The following is a 24707-nucleotide window of genomic DNA, read 5'->3' as shown; positions in this document are numbered from 1 at the left end:
AGATTCAGAAGTAGACTCCATCACTCGTTTTTGGTCATCTCCAGCCACGCTGTAATTTAGAGGCCCTCGAACAAGTGCATTGGTACCAGGTTTACGATCCAAGCCATCTTTGCATCATTTAAGCAATTGAACTCATCATGTAGAGAGTCTAAGTCACCAGGTGACATTTCATCCTCTCCCTTAACAGCTGGAACCGAAGAAGCCATTTGCACAGACAAGCCATCAATTTGCTCTTCCAGCAACTGACAGTTTTCTGCTTTCTTCTCTCCATTACCATCTTGGACAGTACTGATACCAGTGTCTGAAAATTAAGAAGGAGCTTAGTAGTGCATATAACTGCAGGATCAAAAAACACAGAAGGACATTATTCTGCATCCCTTCTTGTTGAAAGTACTGTGGAGAGAGTTACTCAGCACTGTCAGATCACTTCAGTAGTTTTATTCACCCTTTGACGCAACCACAGGAATACCTCCTTTTGGGCTGCTACCGTCTCATATGACTGTCGTGAAGTTATTTGCTGTATTCCCATTTCAGTGACTAAAGCAAACTAAAGTTTCCCCTCCTTCCCCCAGTTCCAGCAAATTTTTCTTTCGACTCTGCTGCAACAGGTGGGTAAATTACTATTTGTGAGAAATTTAAAAATTTATTTATTTTTTTTTTTTTACACACTTTCCTTCCCCACTTCTCCCTTCCCCACTATAGAATACACAAATGAGAATTAAAAGCTGAAATGAAATCCTTGCTACCGCCAAACCATCGTGGTGAAAGGTTTCAGCACTTTTTAGAAACAGTTCCAAATTATTGCTCATTCAGGACTTCGTTACCTATAGCAACAGCCTGTTTGTCTAAGCCGACCAAAGAAATTCAGTCCCAATTAACTCTAAAACTTACGTGTCCTTTTGAATTAACACGGAAAGCACGGAGACCTTTTTTTTTTTTTCCTGCACACTATGTCCATTTATGACCACACAAGTTCCTGTACTACAACAACTCCAACACACCTTTATTTGTTGGCATGCCTTTGAGGTTCAGATATGGTGACGGAGATCCAGCAGCACAGGGTGGCCCTTTCCCACCAACATGGTTTGTCACAACAGTGATTGTGGCCGTCGCAATAGCGGCGACGTGCTACGCCTTCTCTCTTTAGTGATGCTGGAGTATTGGGCTCTCCAGGACGCTTGATCTTATTCTGAGGCCCAGCAACAAATTTATCTGCTTCATCTATCATCGTACCCTGAAAAGACTTTTTTTTTTTTTTTTTTAATATAAGTAAAAAACAATTGCTTCGTCAATTCACTACCAGAGTATTTGCCTCCGTGTTACAATTCAGTTACTTTTCAAATAATGATACAGCAGATAGCAAGACTTCTCCTACCTTCTCATCCTGTTTGAACAGACTGCCAAGTGTATGAAGAAGCCTTTTTGGTTGATCTGGATCAATCTCCCGAAGGGGTGAAGGCATCATTTTCAACTACTCCTGATGATTTCCCCTTTGAGCAACAGGAACGCCGTGAAGGCAGTCTGCAGCAGAACAAGGTATCTAAATTTAGTCTACCTTAAGACTAAGGAAATACAAGCCTCGCATGCTTCCATTTCCAGTGTTAGCATTTAAGATCTAGAAATCACTATTTCCTCCCTCTACAAAACAAAGGAAAAGCAAAAGGCAAATAAAGCCCCTCTTTCCTTTCACCATCACTATAAGAACATCTACTGCATCCTGTTGCACAGGAAAGCTCACCCATGAAACTGAATTTTCAAATTCCAAGCACGCACAACGTGTTTTGTGACAGAAGGCAGAAATTTCATTCTTTTCCTTCGGAATCTAGGGAAGGACGACTGACCCAAGAAACGATGCAAAGTCTACTTCCTCTCCCACACCGAGGACAGAAACACTACTTAGGTGAATTAAATAGCTGTACCAGAATATTAATAAATAATTGTGTCCATTTACCTTCATCCTGCCCCACGATATCCCTGTGTGTTTTCAGAAGATTGGTTCTCATTCCGGTTAGCTGATCTAGAAGATTGTGACAAGACATATCATATGCATTTCTGAATGCCCGTGGCTTCAAATCCTAGTTTTATAATAAAACAAGTAACTTTCAGTTAACCCGCGAGTTCTCACGCACAAAGAAATTGCTCTGTGGGCTGTACTACCGTTAACTACTAAAAAAAAAAACAAAACAAAAAAAAATTCCAAAACAACTTCAGACATTCTGAACGTATTCTGAAACAACTTTCTTTCCATCTCTCCGGAAAGAGCTTTCCTCCTATCTGTGACAAAGGAAAAAAAAAAAAAAAAAAGTTGTGATCGCGGGAGTCGTTACACAAAGCCACACTCTGTGAATTCACTACTACAGTTAAGATCATTTTTAGTCAAAAATACCTCGGCAGCAATGCTATCACTGCAAACATAGCGTTGCCAAAAAAAAAAAAAAAAAAAAATTCAACTCAAGATATAGGAGAGGGCGAGCTAAAAGCACAAATAACATGACCGATGGAGGCTGCAACAACCACCTGGTAGATGGTTGTCCACAGCCCTCGGATTGCACGGTCGTCTTTCCTGACAAACGAATACTGGAAGAACAGAAAAGATACACCGTGTGTCCGCAAAAGCCTTCGGGGAGACTACTGAAAGGAAAACCAAACCAAAAAACTAGGAACAGCAAGTGGCGTATACGTCAGTTTTGTTAACAGAGCACCACTAATGTACCAGGAATTTCCACATTCTTCGCCCCTCCTCTACCTTGAAAATGTCACCCAATTCTGTCAGTGTCTTCACCATCAGCATTTATTTATTTATTTCGTTTTTCACGTGGACATCCGAGGAAAACATTGAGTACCCTGTCATCGAGGAAGAAGAGGAGAGGGGGGAAAAAAAAAAAAAAAAAAAGAGAGAGATGAGGGGGGAAGAAGCACTGCCATTCCTTTCCTCGGTAACGCGAGCAAAAAGCTCAGGCGCTCAGCAACAACGTGCTTTGAAAGATAAAACACAGAAGAAACTGCACGTTATTTAGTCTCAGCTACAGAGTCACGTGTATTTGTACCTGCTCATTTATTCATCTGCCAGTGTATTTTAGTACAAACGCTACAGAACATAGAAACCGCAAGGTTACTACTACCTTTTGTGACCGACGCGATCTTTGGCAGGAACAGCTATCGAAAAAGAACCAACAAAATCCCCTTCGTCGACAGCCATCCGAACCTTTATCGTCTAACAGCAGTCCTACAAACATCCCCTGGGATGCTCAACTCCTGAAACTTTCTGTTCAACTTGAGGCAGAACAAGCCCTTACCCTGGGCACCTTCACCCAGCTCTCCACTGCTAGCAGAGTAGCACCCTGATACTGTCCAGGACGCGCTGCAGCAGCCTACTCGCTTACGCGTATTTACTGCAGCCTGGTTCGAGACGCGCACAGAGGGACCCACGAAAAATCCACCCTTTCCTTCAGAGAAGTAAATACATACATACATACGGACGACACGGTAAGGAAGAAAAGCTGAACACACAGCATGCGGTCCTTTACCGTGGGGCAGATCCAGCATCAGCACAAGGAGCTTTGGGGCACGTGAGCGATCATCTACACCGGCCATCGCGACAAGCCAAACTCACGCACACGAGCCTCGACCTAAAAACACAGAACACATTAAGTTCCTTTATAGCTTATGGAAGTAACAACCAGCATCTTAGATGCAGTTGGATAGTTGGATTGCATCAGCTTAGGGACTGCCTCCTTCAAAACGCACAGGGGGGTGGGGAAACCAGTCTTGGAAACCTGTTGCCTAACAGGAAGGAGGCTGTTGTCTTCTCCTCCATAGGTGACGTTCTTCCAAGCATCGTCCTGCTCCTGGATTTTACCAGCCGCGACGGGATGGTCCTACCGGCGTGAGTCGGGAACGCTTCCCACGGGGTTTCTGTGACACTGAAGTAAGTTTTCCGCAGGTACAAGTAACGCAGCACGAGACGGCAAGGAAGCTAAGGCACCGTCTGCAGCACAGCACGTGTGCGATATTGGGCCTGAGGGGACCAGTCAAAGCCTGCAGTAATCGCTGAACAGGTGGGCAAGCAGGGAGCCCTACGGGAAACAAAGCTCACGTTCTGCAAAGCTCTTTTCCCGTCAAGAAGACGGCCTTTTCTATTCAGCGCATTTACTGAACTTTAGGCTACTTCCCATTCGCTTTGGCAAGTTAGCCTTTGCGTAAGCCAAGAGGTTTTAAACTGCCAAGCACCACTGATGGTTCTTGTTCTCCAACAACAGGGAATTTCAATCAGGGCACTCGTTAACAGGAAAGCCTGGCTCTGTTTCACACAAATCACGTACCTAAACCACGGAGACAGGAGTCTGCAGGAAGAACTCTTTAAAAGGTGAACTTAAAGAGAAGGATACTACTCATTTTTCCACAACTTCTGCAAGGACTGCGGCAAAAAAAGGCTGAACCAGGGACGTCTCTATCATCATCCCCTCTAGAATTCAGCAACTCCATACAGTTATGGGGCAAATACCACAGCTGCAGCGCAAGACAAACAAAGACCTCGAAGGTCACGTTTCTGCCTGCGTACCGAGTTCCGCTGGGAAGACCCCCCACCTCTGGAAAGACCCCCAGCCGCTCAACTCCCAAGCAACGTTGCCACGGCCAGTGCTTACGCAGAGTTTTGCTCTCTCTCGCTGCTCAGTACAGGCCCAAGGCCTCCTTTATTGCACACAGTTCAAGCAAAACTCTTGGGACATAACCAAGAGACAGACAGACAGACAGACAGACAGAAATTGCCTCTCACGTCTGTCCTCACTGACCGCAACCAGCGTCCTGGAAAGCCCCGCAAGCACCGGTCTATTCCTAGGACAACTCCGAAAGCTGAGGCGGGACAAAGTTTAGCCTCTCGTACCAAAGACTGAGCAACAGACAGAGCCTGACAGGCCAGTTCATTCTAGGTCTAAGAGGCTACTACGACTCGGCAGGCACTACGTGCCTTCCTTCCCTTTGCGCTTCCCAGCGCCGAGCAGCTCGCGCTTCCGCAAATTCAATGAAGCCTTTGAGCCGGGGCTGCAGGAAGCTTACGAGCACGCCTTGATTCCACCCCGAGGTCGCTGCGACTTACCTGGGCAGTCGGGACGGACGGGCTGCTCTCTCTCCTGAGAACCCTGCGACCGCAGCACGCCAGCTGCGGCTTTCCTCGCTTTACCCGGTGCGCCACCTTCGCTCGGCAACAAACCCCGCACGGGTCCTAGCGGCGGGGAGCTGCTTCTGCCCCGGTGAACCGCAGCACAAGGAGAGAGCCGGCTGTCAGGACGCAGGGAGAGGAAAGCCTCCGAGGCGCGGCGCGGCGCAGCCCAACGATCAAGCGCAGCGAGGACCCGCGCCCGGCCTCAACACCCCCCGCCCCTCCCGGCCCGACGCTCCGAGGAGGCACCCCCGGAGGCTCTCGCTCGCCTCACCGCCGGCAACCGCGCTCGCCGCCAGCGGCAACCTGCGCCTCCCGGCGCGCACGGCCCGGCCCCGGCCCGGCCCCGGCCCGGCCGCGCAGCCCGGAGCCCACGTGGCCGCCCGGCAGCGCAGAACTACAGCTCCCAGCATGCCTCGGGACGGAGCACTCCAGCCAATCCAGAGGGGCGTCGGCCACGCGCACGCAACGGCACCTCCTCCTGCTGCCCTCTCTGCCCCCCCCCGCCGCCGCAGCCGCCCCCCTCTCCCCTGTCACCTCTCCCCCAGCCCCCCGAAGCCGCCCCAGCTCCTCTCGTGCTCCGAGCATCTCCAGCATTTCAGGAACTGGAACCCTGGAACCGCTGACGTCTGGCACGTGTCAGAAACGTGGCAGGAGACGTACTCTGCTGTCGCAAGGCACTTGCAAAGCCGGCCCGACAGCTGAAGCAGACTCACACAGTCCACCGAGCAACTCGGGGCCCCCACTGCTGTCCACTCACCCTCATGCTTCGTTCAAGCTTCCGTGCCTACGCCCTGAGCTACAAGAAACAAAGAGAGAAGGTCACATCCACAATGGATACGCAAACAGTGCGGCACATGCAGAGGACTCAAACACAGAGACCAGAGCCAGACAAATAAAACAAACAAACAAACAAACTGAAGTCCACAAATGCCACAAGGCCATGAATGCATAGCAGCCCCGGCAGGGGTAATGGCAGACATACCCTTTGCAGATGAAAAAGGTGACCCCGCTCAGTCTCTTGGTAATACTGCACCAACACGGTCAAGCCTCTTGTAGCATGTCATCAAGCTGGTTTTAGTCCTCTGGAGAGTTACACAAGTGGGTTGATTCATCTAGAGATTAAAATACAGATCAAACACAGGAGCGTATCCCACCATCCCAAAAAAAAAGTGAGCCAGCAACCTCTGCTACATATCCCTCTATGAAGTGAATTCCAAGCCCTTAGAATTCCAGAAATCCATAGACTCCAGCCTGCCTAGAGAACCCGGCAACTGACTGAAGGAAAAACAAAGCACTTACCCCCAAAGAGCAGCCCAGGCAGAAGGAGCTCTCTGACGGCATACTTGGGGCTCATATACCTTTTGGTCCCACCCAGCACCCAAACCCAATCACCTGGGAAAGGGGAGGGGCAAAGCACATGAAAGTAGAAAGAGGAGGAGCAGCAGCTGTGGTTTATTTACTTATTTATAAGGCTTAGCTCAACAGCATGCAGAGGGCAGACAGGAGAACTGGGGTGTTTCTAGAAGCAACAATCCCCATGCTTTCGCTGCAGCTTTGAATATTGAAAGGACAACACAACCAAGCAAGTAACTGAAGCTTTTTCAGCTCGAATTAGCTCAAACTTTTATTTACGCAGTGATTCAAAGATCGAAGCCGAAATTCCTTTAAGTGGTATATTCTTTATTGCAGCGCTGGATGCACGGGGGATCTCTCCACCTATCGTGCATACCCAAAGCAAAAAGCAGTCTTGAATTTATACAATCAATCTATCAATATTCTACAAGCACCTATACATATGCATTACCTATCCCCGCCTTCCCTCGCTTCTCATGCTAATTAGCCTTTTGGCACCTTGCGCCTGCGTAGAGCCTTCCAAGAATTGTGGGCAGGGGTCTTTGGGACGTGGGCAGGGGTCTTTGGGAGGAAGACCCCGAGTCTTCCTCACAGTGTACTTTTCACCTTTGGTCAGGAATCTGCTGAATTGGCATGTTTCTTAATTGCGAGAGCTGGTTGTTGCCAATTCTTCCGTTTGTTGTATCTTTATAATGAATTCCAATGTCCAGTTTTGAGATTTATAGTCCTTACGTTTGTTTCTCTGTCCGTCTGCCGCTTCCTTATCATGAGTTTCAGTGTCTTGTTTCGAGATATACAGTCCATGTCTGGGGATTGTCCTTGCCTCCCCAATGCCTCCCCAATACCTCCTTAATCAATCCCCCCTTTTCTTTTCCCATGCAAATTCTTTTGCATCAGATACTTTCATTATTTACAGTAACACAACAAAGCAGGCATCTAAACAACATGCACACAAATATTCCTAACACTACTAATGCGATTAGAGCAATGAACACTTGTTTCAACCATTGAAAATTGGGCAACCAGGAGGTTAACTTATTCCATATTTCACTAAAACTCCACGAAAGATCATCTTTACTGATATCATGTAGGACCCTTGTCTGCTTCCATATTTCTTCCAGGTCGGTAGAGATCCTTCCACTCTGATCTACACACACACAACAACTTGTGTTTATTACTGTACAGACTCCCCCTTGAGCGGCCAGTAACAAGTCTAGGGCCATCCGATTTTGTAATACTACCTGTGATAAACTAGATATCTCTTCTTGTTGAGCCTTTATAGCATCCAGAGTTTTGTTTTCTAACTTCTCTATAATTGCAGAAATATTAACTATTGCCTTTTCCAATTCACTCACTCCTAACCATGGGATAAACCATCAAACAAAACTATGAAAAGGGGTGTGTCTCTCTATCAATGGATTGTTAATTTTTCGTCTGATTCTCCGCATATGATTTCTCAAGTAGGCTCGAGGCACTACATCATGTACTGTCATATTGGGGACTACCGCTCCAAGAGTGCAAGTTCCCTTCCAATTCTCGGGCAAGACCTTACAGGCTGTATCATTGCATAGCCAATACCACCCTTTTCCTTCTGGAACCGTCCAGCTGGTTGAATTTACCCAGCCGCTAGTCATACTAATATCAATTGTTCAATTACAAGATGTCTGATTTCCCACATAAGTAGTATCCGTATTTATACAATGCTGTTTTCCTATACCCTTAGGCGGGTTACACCTTTGTACACATACATAATAGGATTCTAACGGCATGAAGCTACTCACTTCTAGTTCCAAAACTTCTTAATATTTTCGACCCCAAGATGTGTCTTCCCACAAATTAGTCCAAGATAAGTTTGCAGGCAAGGGAATCCCGATTAACGATACACCCTTATTCCCATGCTGTGGCAGATGGGTGCATACCCAACAGTTCGTCTTATTAGTTACTTGAGAAATTGTTTGTATTAAGGTCAGGTGTAAGTTCTCATCCCAAGTTGCCCACCCCGAATCCGAGAACCGCACCCCTGCAATCATTAGGATCTGGAAAACCGTAATTTTGTTGGTCCAATTGGAGTGGTGGTCTATATCCTCGCCGGGACCTTCTTCACCCTTGAATTGTGGATCCAAGCTGCTTGCTTCTTAATCTTAATGGCGGTGTGTGTTGTCAGTAATACTTGGTATGGTCCCATCCACTTTCCTTCCATTTTTCCTGTAGGGGTTGTCCTGAAAAAGTCTATATATATATATATATATATAATTCCCGAGCTTAAAGGGGTGGATTGGTTGATCCAACCCTCTAGCCCTGGTCCCTAAAACAAATTTATGTACTTTATTTAATTGTTTAAGCATATAAATATTCTGATCCTAACTGTGTTAGGTCCTCTCCACTAAATAGAAATTGCTATGGCCTTCCATATAAGATTTTGAAGGGACTCAAATTCCCTTTTATTCTAGGTTTAACTCTAATTCCAAGTAATGCTAAAGGGAGGGATTGAGGCCATGACAAATTAGCTTCTTATCCAATTTTAGCTATTTATTGTTTAATTAAATGGTTCATTTTTTCTACCTGTCCACTTGCCTGTGGTCTATAAGGAGTATGCAGTTGCCAATCTATCTTTAGAATCTTACTTATCTGTTCTACCACTTGTGCACAAAAATGTGAAACTCTATCAGAAGACATTGCTACTAGAATCCCAAAGCATGGTATTATTTCATTTAACAAGACTTTAACCACTTCTCTTGCTTTGTTTGTTCGACAGGGAAAGGCTTCAGGCCTTCCTGAAAACGTGTCAGTCAGAACCAGTAATAATGATATCCCCCTTTTCTAGGGAGTTCTGAAAAATCAATTTGCCACTGTTGCCCCGAATAATTTCCTTTACCGATTATTCCAAATTTTATTCTATTCTTGGTATTGGGGTTATTGTGTAAGCAAATGCTACATTGTTGAGTTACTTGTTTTATCATATCGTCCCACTAATGTCTGACTCAGGCTCTTATGCAGTGTGCCAGCTCCCCAATGCGTTTTATTGTGTTCTGTAAGAACTATGGGCCATGTCAAACTAGAGGGTATTACTATGTGGTTATCTTTTAAATATACTCATCCATCTGGTTTCATTTTACCTTTCAAATCTTCAATTAATTTTAAGTCTTCTTTTGTATAATTTGGATATAGTTTGGATTTTACCGTCTGGTATCAAAGACAATGCCTTCACCTCAGTTATTTCAGCTGCCTGCTTAGCCTCTGCCAATTGATTTCCAATTTCAAAATCGGTGTTCCCCTTTTGGTGTCCCTGACAATGCATGATAGCTACCTTTTCTGGTTGTTTTACAGCCTCTAACAATTTTAAAATTTCTTCAGCATACTTTGTGTTTTCACTGAGCGGTCAGCAATCCATGTTCTTTCCAAATTGCTCCATGAGCATGTACCACGCCGAATGTATATTTAGAATCTGTCCAAATATTTACCCTTTTTCCCGCTGCCAGTTCCAATGCTCCCATGAGAGCAACTATCTCCGCCTTTTGAGCTGATGTTCCAGGGGGTAAAGGCTTAGACTCGATTACCTGCTGAGTAGTTGTTATAGCATATCCAGCTTTACGTTGTCTTTGCATAACAAAACTGCTCCCATCCGTGAACCAAGTTTCTTCCGCATCTTCCATGGGCTCCTCCTTAAGGTCTGGTCGGCTGGAATACACAGTCTCTATAGTTTCTAAACAATCGTGAATCACAGGTTGTGCTGGAGCATCACTAAGAAAAGAGGCTAGATTCACAATATTAGTTATCACAATTTCCACGTTGTCCTGTTCTACCAATATTGCTTGATATTTCAAAATCATCAATTCTTGTTTAAGTTGTTTAAAGACTTTTTGTGCTTCTCCAGTCCAGACTAACTTTGACTGGTTAATCTTTATCAATTCACATAGAGGCTTTACCAATAGTCCATAATTATAAATCCAAAGGCGACACCAACCTGTCATTCCTAAAAAGCTTTGTAGCTCCTTTACCATTTGAGGTTCTGGAGTCTGGCAAATGACTTCCTTATGTTCAGTTCCTAGTTCTCGTTGTCCTTTCGAAATTTCAAATCCCAGATAGGTCACACTTTGTTGAGCCAGCTGGACTTTCTGTCAAGAGACTTGATATCCATTTAAACCCAGAAAATTAAGACGACTTATAGTCCATTGAATACAACTCCCTTTAGTCTCAGTAGCTATTAAGAGATCATCTACATATTGTAACAAAGCACCTTCAGTGTCCGGAGGCATCCATGTTTCGAGTTCCCTTGCTAATTGGTTTCCAAAAATAGTGGGGCTATTCTTGAATCCTTGAGGTAGTAATGTCCACGTAAGCTGCGTCTTTCTGCCTGAATCGGGATTTTCCCATTCAAAGGCGAATAGGTTTTGGCTTTCTGTGGCTAAGCCTAGGCAGAAGAAGGCATCTTTTAAATCCAGTACGGTAAACCAGACTTGACTATTCTTTAACTTAGTCATCAAAGTATAAGGGTTTGCCACTACTGGATGTATTTCCTCAGTGATTTTATTTATGGCCCTCAAATCCTGAACTAGCCTATAGCTTTTTCATCTGCCTTTTTAATTGGCAATATGGGTGCATTGTATTCTGATTCGCATTCAATCAATAATCTATACTGTAAAAATTTATTAATTATCTCTTTAATTCCTTTCCTATATTCTATCCTCAAAGGATATTACTTAACCTTAATGGGTTTCTCTCCTGGCTTTAATTTAATAATTATTAAGGTCACATTTTTAGCTCTTTCAGGGGTTTCAGTAGCCCATACTCCTGGACATACTTTATCTGTGATCTCTAAAGGTATTTCACTTTTAGGGTCAGTTTGTATTAGTGCCAAGCTTAACACATTTGTTAGTTGTTCTTCTCCTATACTTAATTCCATTTTCCCTTTTTCAAAGACAATTTCTGCTCCTACTTGCTCTAATAAATCTCTACCTAAGAGTGCCCATGAGGAGCTAGGCATATATAAAAATCTGTGTATGCCCCATTGTTTCCCTAACTTGTACTTCAAAGGTTCACAAAAATAAGCCTTTTCGGTTACACCTTGTCCTGGTTTCAGTTAGAACAGAGTTAATTTTCTTCCTAGTAGCTGGTAGAATGCTATGTTTTGGCTTAGGATGAGAAGAGTGCTGATAACACCCTGATGTTTTAATTGTTGCAGAGCAGTGCTTATACCAAGCCAAGGACATCTCAGCTTCTTGCTCTGTCCTGCCAGTGGGCAGGCTGAGGGTGCAGTAAGAGCTGAGAGGGGACAGACCCAGGACAGCTGACCCAAACTAGCCAAAGGGGTATTCCATACCATCTGACGTCATGCTAAACAATATATAGGGGTGGCTAGCCGGGGGCCGGACTGCTCGGGGTTAGGCTGGGCATCGGTCAGCGGGTGGTGAGCAATTGCATTGTGCATCACTTGTTTGTACACATTATTAGTAGTAGTACTATTATCATCATCATCATCATATTATTATTATTATTATTATTATTTTGTCTTATTAAACTGTCTTTATCTCAACTCACAGGCTTCACTTTCCATTTCTCTCCCCCGTCCCAGAGAGGGAGGGGGAGGGTGAGCGAACAGCTGCGTGGTGTCCAGCTGCCGGCCGGGTTAAACCAGAACACACCTTTTACCCTAACATAATAATTCTGTGAAGGCATTAATGCTTGATTTAGAACTGAATACATTGCCCCATATCAATATGAAATTTCACTTCCATTCCTCCCCTAGCTTCATTATAACCAGTGGAGGATCCGCTAGGGTAGATTCCCCAGGTCCCCATTATTCCTGTTGAAATCAGGGGTCAATTACCCTAGGAAAAGGCTAGTCAATTTGTCCTCCGAAGCCAGGTCCAAACCGTTTTGTTTTATTTATTTATTTATTTATTTATTTTCATTACATTTCAGAGTTGGTCCAAAAATTCCATAGGGGTTTCTTTTAGACCTTGTTGGAAGCATATTCTCAATTCCCAATTCATCCAGGTTTTAGTATTTACTTAACCGTTCATAATTTTCAGGATGATTCGGGTCTTAGTGGGGGTCGGTCAGGGGAATGCAATTGTCCACAGTTCCCTGAGCGGGTCCCATCGGCAATCTGAGCTCGCACATGAACTCAGGTTGTTTTAAGAGTTAACCGCTTTTCTCTCGGACCGATCATGGTCCCTTTGCCCTAAAGGGCTAACACCCATGATTTTAAGATCTCTGCCTCGGGCAGAGGCAGAACTATTAACATTCCTACATCCTCTTTCCCTGCTCATTCAACTTCAAACACCTTTAACACTTTCAACAACCCTTTTAACACTTCCTTTATCTTTCTCCAGCCTGTACTTCTCTAATGCCAACATCAAAGGCTCAGTCAGGGGCCAACTTAATTCTGTACCTTTTCCCACCAAGATGCTGAAACATCAGTATACAACATTTCATCCTGTTCTGCTTCTCAAAAAACCAACATTAACTGTAACAAAATATTATAGTTTAAAGTTCCATTTAGGGGCCACTTTTCTCCACATTCCAGCTTATAAAGCGGCCACCACTGATTACAATATTTCATCAATGTTTTCCTGTTCACACTTCCACCGGCAGATCCTCCAATATCCTTCCAGTGACTTAAAACACATCCTAACACACTTTTCTTTAAAATTTCACTGCTTGTTTGCCCCCCCATTTTCCAGTTTACAGTTTCAGAATACACATGTTACTTGCAAAAGCGTATCACAAAACGTATCACTCACAAAAATACGGGCACGCATTATCTTTCAGTAGCGATGTCACAAAACTACTATTACCAGCAATATTGCCAACATCACAATAACAATAGTCAGAGTCAAATTCCACATGCGATAAGTCAGAAAACCGAACTGTGTAACACCGTAACGATATCTCTCTTATAACAATGCCACGAACCTACTATTACCACCAGAAAAATAGCCAAAATCACAGTAACAATAACCAAAGTTAAATACCATACTCCATGAGTCAGAAAACCGAAATAGACAACACAATTCCAGATGGACCTTAAAGCGAGCTCTTTCCTTAAGGTCCCCAAATATACTTATGGTGCTTACCACAAAGTATATACCAAACACTGCCTCGCAGAAGATCACCTTCTGACTTACAGACAGTTCCAGATACAGATGGACCCCAAGGTCCCCAGATATACTTGTGGTACTAACCACAAAGTATATACCAAATACTGTCCTGCAGAAGTCACCTTCCGACTTACTGGACAGTCCCAGATGACCGGTCTACCAGAAAACCAAACCAGAATAAAGAATATACTCACTTACAATGATGGGGTCCTTGTCTGCCTCCGCAGTGATCCGGTGAGTCGAGGAGTCCCTCCGGGAAATCCCGGGGGTACCCTAGGGAGTCCTGTCCCCAGCGGGTCCTGCGGTCCGGCAGAGAGGTCGTCCCCGTACGGGCCACCAGATTGATTCAAAGATCGAAGCCGAAATTCCTTTAAGTGGTATATTCTTTATTGCAGCGCTGGATGCACGGGGGATCTCTCCACCTATCGTGCATACCCAAAGCAAAAAGCAGTCTTGAATTTATACAATCAATCTATCAATATTCTACAAGCACCTATACATATGCATTACCTATCCCCGCCTTCCCTCGCTTCTCATGCTAATTAGCCTTTTGGCACCTTGCGCCTGCGTAGAGCCTTCCAAGAATTGTGGGCAGGGGTCTTTGGGACGTGGGCAGGGGTCTTTGGGAGGAAGACCCCGAGTCTTCCTCACAGTGTACTTTTCACCTTTGGTCAGGAATCTGCTGAATTGGCATGTTTCTTAATTGCGAGAGCTGGTTGTTGCCAATTCTTCCGTTTGTTGTATCTTTATAATGAATTCCAATGTCCAGTTTTGAGATTTATAGTCCTTACGTTTGTTTCTCTGTCCGTCTGCCGCTTCCTTATCATGAGTTTCAGTGTCTTGTTTCAAGATATACAGTCCATGTCTGGGGATTGTCCTTGCCTCCCCAATGCCTCCCCAATACCTCCTTAATCAGCAGAAAGAAAAATCTAGGAGCAGAACAGATTATACGCCAACAAAATCAATTCCGTTCCACTCGCAGCAAAAATCACTTCCTTCAGCAGGCTATCTGAGAACCAAAAGGCTATGCTGATGGGTCAAAACACACTACAGGACACTGGGGCCGGGCCCTCCGCTGCACCCACTTAAAACCCATCCCTACACTCACCAAGGTGCAACCCCAACCCGAACACAGACGCAGCATTTCAGCCTCAACACAGTTTCCAGAACTGCTGGAAAGCAAGCTTCATCCTCAGCGAGGCGTGCTCAGGCTGCACAGGAGGGGGCTTCGGGCACCTCTTTGCCTACCGAAGAAGACCGCCATCAGCACCTGCTTTGTTCCGATCCTAAAGGCTAACATCACAGCCCACGTCGCCTGGGACACCTGATAAACAGAAGAAAAAGCAGCCATACCGTTTTCAAGCCGTCCCTGCACGTGTCGCTCCTCGATGATCTGCAACCTCCTCTCAAATCCTCAACCGCTTCTGTGGAGAGCCTGCCATGGCACCTGCAAAGCAAGACCCTTCGCAGTCACCTCGTGCTACTTGGCAGTTCTGCTCCAATCCAGCTCACAAACAGCCCGCCCTTCCCGTGCTGCTCTTCAGAGTGCAGCTTGGCCCCTCTGAGCCTGTGCGACACACCTGTGAAACAAAAAGAAAAGCATAGGCTGAAGCAGCATCCAAAGCCACAGCACAGCTGGGACAGTTACTCTCATCTGCTCCCTAACCTCTGCTCCCTCACCTGCCCTCGAGGCAGATGCTTCCATCTGCTCTCTTAGGCCAGCTACAACACCCCTGAAATATCAACAGGATTTTTACTGTACTTTGTGCAGTTAAGTAACTGCAGTGACAACTGCACCCCTAAAGTACCTGCTACATCTGTTCATCGCTCACCTTGCCAAAAGCAGCTCCGGTCAAGTCCCGCGTTGTACACTGTGTTTCAGCTTTAGCAAATGAAAACGGTCACAAGATAATCATTCAGCTGCCAGCATTAGCACCCATCCCTCAACAACACAAAGGGACCCCGTTTACAATATTATCATTTCAAAACAGCAGCCCCCATACCTCAGCACACCTCAGAAGTAGACCAAGCCAGTCACCGAGCTGCCTACGGAGCGCTGAACAGTTCCGGAAGGAGCTCTTTCCTGTGACAGGTTCCTCCAAAGGTTTACGCTCTACTGGGGACAGGAGAGAAATAAAAATAAAAGTTTCAAAAACCCCTTATCTGTAAGCTTTCAAGATTCCACAGACCTCCTCCTCAAGCACACCGTTCAAGCACTATGCGAGCAGCTGCTCACAAGCAGCTCAACTCTTCCCCCCCACACGCACATCTGACAAACACCACAGAGATGACTGTGCCTGCTGCCCTTCAGTACGTGCGCAGAGGCAGACCAGATGTCTTCGCCAACACAGTCCGGACAATGTATTAGCACACCCATGCACTGCCACGTTAGCTGTCATCACTAACTGCCAGGCAGGACAGCTCCAGACCAAACACATACACACACAGCCACGCCACAAACACTACAAACAAAACACACAACACAAGGCGCAAGAAAAAGTGACCCCCGGAGGGAAGCCCTATGGCAACAGCAAGTCACAACAGGTGCTCTGCACCAGACCCAAGGAGAGACTCAAATGTCACGACACGCGACTGGAAGACACTGCCAGAACTGGGGTGATGGAGGCCTAAAAAGCCTTCCTTCAAGACAAGAGACCAGAAGGATGGGGACTGAAAACCCCATATGATTCAAAGATTGAAGCCGAAATTCCTTTAAGCGGTATATTCTTTATTGCAGCGCTGGATGCACGGGGGGATCTCTCCACCTATCGTGCATACCCAAAGCAGAAAGCAGTCTTGAATTTATACGATCAATCTATCAATATTCTACCGGCGCCTATACATATTCATTGCCTACCCCCGCCTTCCCTCGCTTCTCATGCTAATTAGCCTTTTGGCACCTTGCGCCTGAGTAGAGCCTCCCAAGAACTGTGGGCAGGGGCCTTTGGGACGTGGGCAGGGGTCTTTGGGAGGAAGACCCCGAGTCTTCCTCACAGTGTACTTTTCACCTTTGGTCAGGAATCCGCTGAGTTGGCATGTTTCTTAATCGCAAGAGCTGGCTGTTGCTAATTCTTCCCTTTGTTGTGTCTTTATAATGAATTCCAACGTCCAGTTTTGAGATTTATAGTCCTTACATTTGTTTCTCTGTCCGTCTGCCGCTTCCTTATCGTGAGTTCCGGTGTCTTGTTTCGAGATATACAGTCCTTGTCTGGGGACTGTCCTTGCCTCCCCAATACCTCCTTAATCACATAAGACGACGCTTAGGAAATCAATTCCCAAGCGAGAGCTCCTGATGCGGCCCAGATGACTTCCACAAGAGCGAGGATGGAAACAGATGCGATCTCAAACCGAATATGATGCACGAGACCTGAAACAGAACTGCACTTCAAGCAGCGACTGCAAGACAAGAAGTGCTCGGATCAGAGCCACGATGACAAAACAAGCACTGAGGCCCTTCAGCACCGCTACCAAGTCGCCTGTCTGGTCTGTCCAGTGTAAAAAGCTAGAAGGATATCAAGACCCGAGAAGCACAGAACAGACATTGCAGAAGCAACACTACAGGACAGACGAACAGAAGGAAACTGTCCTGCCTGGCGCACGCACTCACGCTACAAAATAATCCCGCTGCTTCTATTAGCCTGGTGACCCAGCCACAAGCAGCCTGAACGTGACCCAGCCTGAACCACCCTCGCAGCGGCACCAAGTATTTTCAGCCAGCTGGCTCCACGCTGCTCTGGCTCCCAGCTCCCATTAGCCACCCCAGATATGCAGATACCAGGTGCCCCCCAACTTAGCTCTCAGGTTGCTGCATGGTAAATTCCCTCCGCCTCAAGAAATACACAGGCACTGGTCGTCATCTTAGTCAATTGCCAGGCTCATCATCAGCTGCAAAAACAGAGTACCAGCATTCACTAGCATGCCGGTCATGATGCCCACCTTCTCCACAACGCTGACTACTGCTGACGCAACATACAACTATGCTCACCTGTTCCTCTCCAAATCCAAGCTCCAACAGTGCAACCAGTATCATCCACACCACCTGGGAAAACAAAGGGATTAAATGATCGTTGCGTTCACAACACATCACCCAATGGTGTGTTTTTTTTGTTGTTGTTGTTTTTGTTATTGTTGGTTTTTGTGTGTGTGTTTCCTGTATTTATTTATTTTTTAGTCTGCTTTAGCTCAACGGCATGCAGAGTGCAGACAAGAAAACTGGGGTGTTTCTAGAAGCAACAATCCCCACGCTTTTGCTGTAGCTTTGAATATTAAAAGGACAATACGACCCAGCAAGTAACTGGAACTTTCTTACCTGGAATTAGCTCAAACTTTTCTTCACATTGAAAGAAAAATCTAGGAGCAGAACAGATTATACACCAACAAAATTGAGTCCATTTCATCCCCAGAAAAAAAATCACATGCTCTCATCCCCTCCTGTACCTCAGCCGCTTGCCTACCCCACGTGGCACACGCTTCCATCTGTTCTCTTTAGCCACTTATAGCACCTCTAAAAGGCAAACTGGAATTTTACTCTATTGGCTGTAGGAAAATAACTGCAGTGACAACCGCGCCCCAAACTGAGCCAGCAGCCCCTACTAAACATCCCTCTACTAAGTGAATTCCAAGCACTTAAAATCCAGAAATCCATAGACTCCAGCCTGCCTAAACAACCCTGCAACGGACAGAAGGAAAAACAAAGCACTGTCCCCAAAAGAGCAGCCCAGGCAGAAGGAGCTCTCTGATGGCATGCCTGGGGCTCATATAGCATTTAGCCCCGCCCAGCACCCAAACCCAATCACCTGGGAAAGGGGAGGGGCAAAGCACATGAAAGTAGGAAGAGAGCAAAAGGAGCAGCTGTGTTTTGTTTTGTTTTCCTTTCCTTTCCTTTCCTTTGTTTTTTTAAAATCTGTTTTATCTCAAAAACATTCAGAGAGCAGACAAGAGACCTGTGGTGTTTCTAGAAGCAAAAATCCCCTTTTGCTTTTGCTGCAGCTTTTAATGTTGAACTGATAACGGCACCAAGCAAGTAACTGAAACTTCTTCAACTGGAATTAGTTTAAACACGCTCACCGTCATCTGCAAACACAGAGAACCAGCATTCACTAGCCCTAACCCTAACCCCAACCCTCACCCTAAACTCTAACCCTAGCCCCAGCCCTAGTCCCTAAGCCCAACCCTGGTTCCCGAGAACTTCATTTCCAGGCATGCTCTGGGCGCTCAACATGGCCTCCCGGAGGTCCGGAGGCCCAGAACTACATTGCCCGGCATGCTCCGGGCACCCAACATGGCCTCCCGGAAGTTCGGAGTCCCAGAACTACATCTCCCGGCATGCTCCGGGCAGTCAACACGGCCTACCGGAAGCCTGGTGCCGGAAAACTACACCTACCAGAATTCCCTGGACAGCCAGCACGGCCAATCAGAGGCCGAGTTTTCGAGAACTACATTTAACAGCGCTCACTGTAACCCTAGCCCTTCCCGCCCTTACACAAAAAAGCCTCAAGCCCTATCCCTAAACATCCTCGAAACCCCTACGGACCTAACCCAAACTATTTACCACACTAAACCCCTGAAGTCCTATGCCTAAAACCCCTAACCCAATAAATTAAGACGCTCAAATCCCAAACCCGCAAAATTGAGATGCTCAAATCCCAAACCCCCTTCCAAAAAAGAAAAAGAAAAATCAAGAAAAAAAAAAAATCAAACAAAACAAAAACAACAAAAGGGGTAGATCTGGTGGCATCTGCCCTGTAACCCTGCAAAAATCACGAGGGACCTAGAACAACAAAGCAAACGCACAAAATAACATTGACATCCTATCCATAAATGTGCTATAACAATTAATCACCTCCAAAGAGCTTCAAGCAATAAATGCACATACTACTAGATCGGTTTCCTCTAAAAGATCGTACCAGACCCTGACCCACCAAAAGAACCCTGCATGTAGCTAACAGAAGCATCAACAAAGCACTGACCCCAAAGAGCAGCCCGGGCAGAAGGAGCTCTCTGATGCCGTGCCTGGGGCTCCTATACCATTTGGCCCCGCCCAGCACCCAAACCCAATCACCTGGGAAAGAGGAGGGGGCAAACCACAAGAAAGAGAGCAGGAGCAGCAGCAGCTGTGTTCTTTTATTTATTTATTTATTTGGTTTTTTTTGTGCCTATCCCTAGTTTACAGCATGCAGAGTGCAGACAAAAGAACTGGGGTGTTTCTAGAAGCAAAATTTACCGTATTTATGCCTCAGCTTTGAACATAGAAAGGACAATACAACCAAGAAAGTAAATGAAATATTTTCCACGGGAATTAGCTCAAACGTTAGTGTTAGGTCAGAGGTTGGACTCAATGATCTTGAGGTCTCTTCCAACCTAGAAGATCTGTGATTCTGTGTGATTTACATATGAAGAAAAATCTAGGAGCGTAGGAAATTACACAGCAAAAAAAACGACGACGTAATAAGCAACGCGCATGCACGGCCCCACGGCCGCCTGCAGTACTCGTTTTCCACCAGCAGGAGGCGGCAGAGGGCGCCCCCGGGCCCCACCGCGCATGCGCCCCCCTCGGCCGCCTGCAGTACTCGTTTTCCACCAGCAGGAGGCGGCAGAGGGCGCCCCCGGGCCTCACCGCGCATGCGCCCCCCTCGGCCGCCTGCAGTACTAGTTCTCCACCAGCAGGTGGCGGCAGAGGGCGCCCCCGGGGCCCCACCGCGCATGCGCGCCCCCCGGCCGCCTGCAATACCCGATTAAAACCAGCAGGTGGCGGCAGAGGGCGCCCGCGGGCGTCACCGCGCATGCGCGCCCCTCGGCCGCCTGCAGTACCCGATTAAAACCAGCAGGTGGCGGCAGAGGGCGCCCCCGGGGCCCCACCGCGCATGCGCGCCCCCCGGCCGCCTGCAATACCCGATAAAAACCAGCAGGTGGCGGCAGAGGGCGCCCGCGGGCGTCACTGCGCATGCGCGCCCCCCGGCCGCCTGCAGTACTCGCTTCCCACCAGCAGGTGGCGGTACAGGGCGCACGCGGGCGTCACCGCGCATGCGCGCCCACCGGCCGCCTGCAGTACCCCTTTCCCACCAGCAGGTGGCGGCAGAGGGCGCCCGCGGGTGCCAACGCGCATGCGCGTCCCCCGGCCGCCTGCAGTATTCGTTTTGCACCAGCAGGTGGCGGCAGAGGGCGCCACCGGACCCCACGGCGCATGCGCGTCCCCCGGCCGCCTGCAGTACTTGCTTCCCACCAGCAGGTGGCGGCAGAGTGCGCCCGCGGGCGTCACCGCGCGTTGCGCGCCCCCCGGCCGCCTGCAGTACTCGTTTTCCACCAGCAGGTGGCGGCAGAGGGCGCCCGCGGGAGTCACCGCGCTATGCGCGCCCCTCGGCCGCCTGCAGTACCCGAATAACAGCAGCAGGTGGCGGCAGAGGGCGCCCGCCGGTGCCACCGCGCATGCGCGCCCCTCGGCCGCCTGCAGTACCCCTTTCCCACCAGCAGGTGGCGGCAGAGGGCGCCCGCGGGAGGCCTTGTCGGGCGGATCACAGCTCGCCTACTGTGCCATTCGGAGCTTGTGGCTGTATTTTTTCCAACGTATTTGCTACCCACACCCCGCGGGGCAGCTTGTCTTACAAAGAATTCTCTCTGTTAATATTCTCTTTAAGGCGGGCACGAAGCATCCACTGCTCTTCTAAGCAAGCAACCTTCCTTCTGTGCTCCCTTCGGGATGCAGGACTATGTGCACTCAGATTTATTCCACTCATTTTTCTTCGCCTTTTCATTGGCACAGTCTCCAAGGACGCCTGGCTTTCTTCTCACAGACTCGCGTCCGTTTCAGTGTAAGGCATCTTTTCCCTCCGCTGCTCTAATCCAAATTCAAATTATCCAGATAAAACAATAGCGAGGTAAGAGAGAACTGTCTGAGTTAAAGTCACCATCTTTCTGTAACTAATTTAGCAGACAGCTGTACCACATCAGAGGAGGAGGTTTAGATGCTAACCAGGTCAGGCACATCACGGTCAAGTGAGCGCCCCCGGAATCACTAAAGAAACTTAAGGAAGAATCTACTAGAAGAAAGCTGTCTCCTCTTACCACCACCTATTTAAAAGATAGTGTAGTACAGGCAGTTCTACGTGCATAAAACCACATACACACAGTATACCTGACCCAAGTAAATTCCCTCTGAGAAGTCCACCATTAAGCAAAAGAGGTGTATTGTGGTGACATACAGCTGCCGTGTAATGATCCTGAAGGGATGAATCGCCCTATGTATTCCAAGGTACTCCTGTGGTTCGTTTGTTTTTTTTTTCAAGTACGTTCCCGCTAAGAAAAGAGTTCAGAATTGTTTATAACGAGTTCGTTCCAAGTGTCACTTTCTCACTTAACGTAGTAATAAAGATACGCTGCTGCTTTTGGATTTTATTTCCTTCTTGAATCTCACTGGTGTAATTCCAATGGTCAAACAACCTCTTCCAGAAAGACCAGCCCACTGCTTCACAGGAGAAGGAAAAGATGTCTCACACACGCTGGCTAGTACTAAAAAGAGTAATAGGAAGAGAAGTTCAGGCCATCAATGTAAGTATGTTTCCCTGCCTCTTCTGCTGGCTGGTCAAGTGGAATCCTCAGGACAGCCCCAGTACCTTGTGAAGAGCTTCTTAACGCCAGCACAACTTCAACCTGTCTTTTAAAAGAAAGCTGTTAAAGGAGCAGGAGACTGTTTTTAAATGAGAACAACCGAAAATAAAATTATCTGAAGAGCCACTTACTACTGGCATATTACCGTTTAAAAGGAAAATATTAATTACGTGCAGGTGCTCCAGTCTTCGTTGCATTTTCTGTGATTCACAACATTACCTTTGAACAAAAGAGTAAGAGGAACGGAAGGGAGGATATTAACTCGGGTAACCAAGGATTTGGTAAGCTGGAACTTGGTGTCTTTAACACTTTAGCCTTGGAGCAAAAATGTACACCCTGTACAGGCTGAGCTGACTGATGAGGCAGGTGCTCCAGGGTACGTGCTACCGGGAGGTAAGTAACAAACACATTCCGCAGCTATTACCAGAAGTGGGGTTTCAGGATATGCAGACTGGTTTCACAAAAAATATTAGCGGTCTGTTGGTGACAGACAATTTGAGGAATTCAGCGCTGCCCATTACAGACTCCTCAGATCAGCACTTAACGAGAATTAATAAAACGGTTTATTTTTTTTATATATATATATATATATATATATATATATACACACACATATACACACACACACACCTATGTTCAAAAAAATGCATACAGTTAAAATATCAAATTAGTGATCCGGTAACAACACTGTTCAAAACCAATCTCTTTTGTATGAACATTAAAATAAATGCACACTTTTAAAAGCATTTCTTTTTAGTGCTTCCAAAGCACAGCGTGTGCCAAGGCAAGGCCACCTGAAGAATCTCCATCCTCCTCACGGGATGAAAGAGAACTGAAGTCAGGGACCTGGGAAGCCTCAGGTGCGCTTTCATAATGTCTGCAGATAAAAACAGAAGAGAGTCTGAGGTAGATTGTTTAGTAACCACCAAGTGGTAACAGTCACAGGGCTGTCTTTAGCTTTCATTAACACAACAGCAGTTTCTTTACTCTCGATCTATGCTGAATCTCAAGTTTAAAGGCATGGCTAGCAGTTCTCGGGAACAAGGCCCTCGTCTCTGTGCTGGCAACATGCAATATTACCAGTGCAGGTGTTTCTGGGAGTTTTGTTTGTTTGTTTGTTTTTTTATTGGGGGGAGGGGGGGGGGGGGGGGGGGACACAACAGATGGGATCTCTCCACAATGCAGACACTGTGTGCATTTGACAGTGCCCCATTTTAGTGCGATCCACTGCCTATTGCACGTAAAACGGCTAATGACAGTATTCAAGTGAGTAAATTCTCACCACCTGCAGGAGGGGCAGCAATGGTTATTTTTTTCAGCCTGTTGAGCAAAGAGCACCCTCCACAGGAAAAAAGCCACACCTTTCATAGCACGTCCTTAAGGTTACAGCCCAGCTTCTGCCGATAGAGGTTCGTAAAGTTAAAGCTCTGCTGCTTCTTCTCGGACTCTGACAGTAAGATCACTTGACCGCCAGGATGGCGAGGGCAACAGCTACGTCCTCTTCCACTCTTCTGCGGCACAGCAAACTCATTCCCGGTCCGTATTCCTCTGGCTGGTACACTATTATCTACCGTTCACCTGATTAACTCTGTTGGGTAGGCTGTTGAACTCTAGCTCCTCTAGCGTTCTCTCTAAGTGCTGTATTAAGACACGATTTTTAAACCTAGGGAAGTAATTTCATTTCTTCTTCCAAAAACAGCAGTTAAATAACTCAGTATTATTTGGCCACGACAAACAGTATTAGCGGAGGCTCTCTGTTTCCAGCATGGAAGAGCTTCCCTCATTTCTGACATCAGAATGGCAAATTTAATTTGATACAGCCATCTTTCCCCAACCCACGCAAATTCTGGGTCTTTCTTCCATAACCACCCGTATCTTTCTATTTCACACTTCAGCTCTAGGTAACGACCATTTACTTCAGAAAAATACAACGGCAGTTTGACCGCTGAAACTGTAATAATTTAAGTATGTCAAAACAAAACACTTGTTTTGGAAAAGACTGAGATTTGCTATCATGAACAACGTTAGCGTTTAACTCCGAATCATTCGTATCTATACAAACCTTGCTCCTTCCCTTATAGCAAATTCAATGAAATACTTCTGAGTTTCCATCCGTCCTTGTACGTACCTCCTCAAGAAGAGAGAAGATTTTTTTCACGATCTTAAAGAAGAGATCCAAACAGATATTAGAAACAGATCTTGTAAATGCATTTTCAGTAAATCTCAACAGCCAAAGGAAAAACAACAAAGCCTAGAGTTTCCCATTTCTGCATACAGTAATGCACGTAAGAAAAAAAAGCCAGCATACCAATAATTTGAAGTGATATCGATTAGCTGATATTCAAATGTAACGCTGAATTTTGTTCTCTTAAAAGAGCAGTATCTAGAAACACCTGCCCTTGGAAAATGCAGACTAGGTTTAATCAGCAGAGAAGCCTTGTATCTCCACGAACACGCTGCCATGATCAGCAGTTAATAGAAAC

The 24707-nt window shown here is 46.5% G+C and overlaps 2 long non-coding RNA genes across 3 annotated transcripts; both read right to left on the bottom strand.

Annotated features, from left to right (window-relative positions):
* Window positions 1-6842: 6842 nt before the first annotated feature.
* LOC311431715 lies at window positions 6843-15742 on the bottom strand. Its single transcript, XR_014689599.1, has 4 exons — window positions 15624-15742; window positions 15453-15502; window positions 14974-15067; window positions 6843-8746 (listed from the first exon to the last, which is right to left on the bottom strand). It is a non-coding gene; the product is annotated as an uncharacterized lncRNA (long non-coding RNA).
* A 588-nt stretch (window positions 15743-16330) lies between these two features.
* On the bottom strand, window positions 16331-18377 carry LOC311431711. Of its 2 annotated transcripts, none has more exons than XR_014689594.1 (3): window positions 17930-18377; window positions 17606-17659; window positions 16331-17531 (listed from the first exon to the last, which is right to left on the bottom strand). It is a non-coding gene; the product is annotated as an uncharacterized lncRNA (long non-coding RNA). The 2 variants fall into 2 exon arrangements; XR_014689595.1 differs by having other exon boundaries at window positions 16331-17505.
* Between the last annotated feature and the right edge of the window lie 6330 nt (window positions 18378-24707).

The sequence above is a fragment of the Aythya ferina genome (genome assembly GCF_964211825.1).
Source record: "Aythya ferina genome assembly, chromosome: 2".
NCBI classification, from domain to species: domain Eukaryota; kingdom Metazoa; phylum Chordata; class Aves; order Anseriformes; family Anatidae; genus Aythya; species Aythya ferina.
The sequence above is the reverse complement of the archived record's forward strand: the minus strand, read 5'-3'. Positions and strand labels throughout refer to the sequence as shown.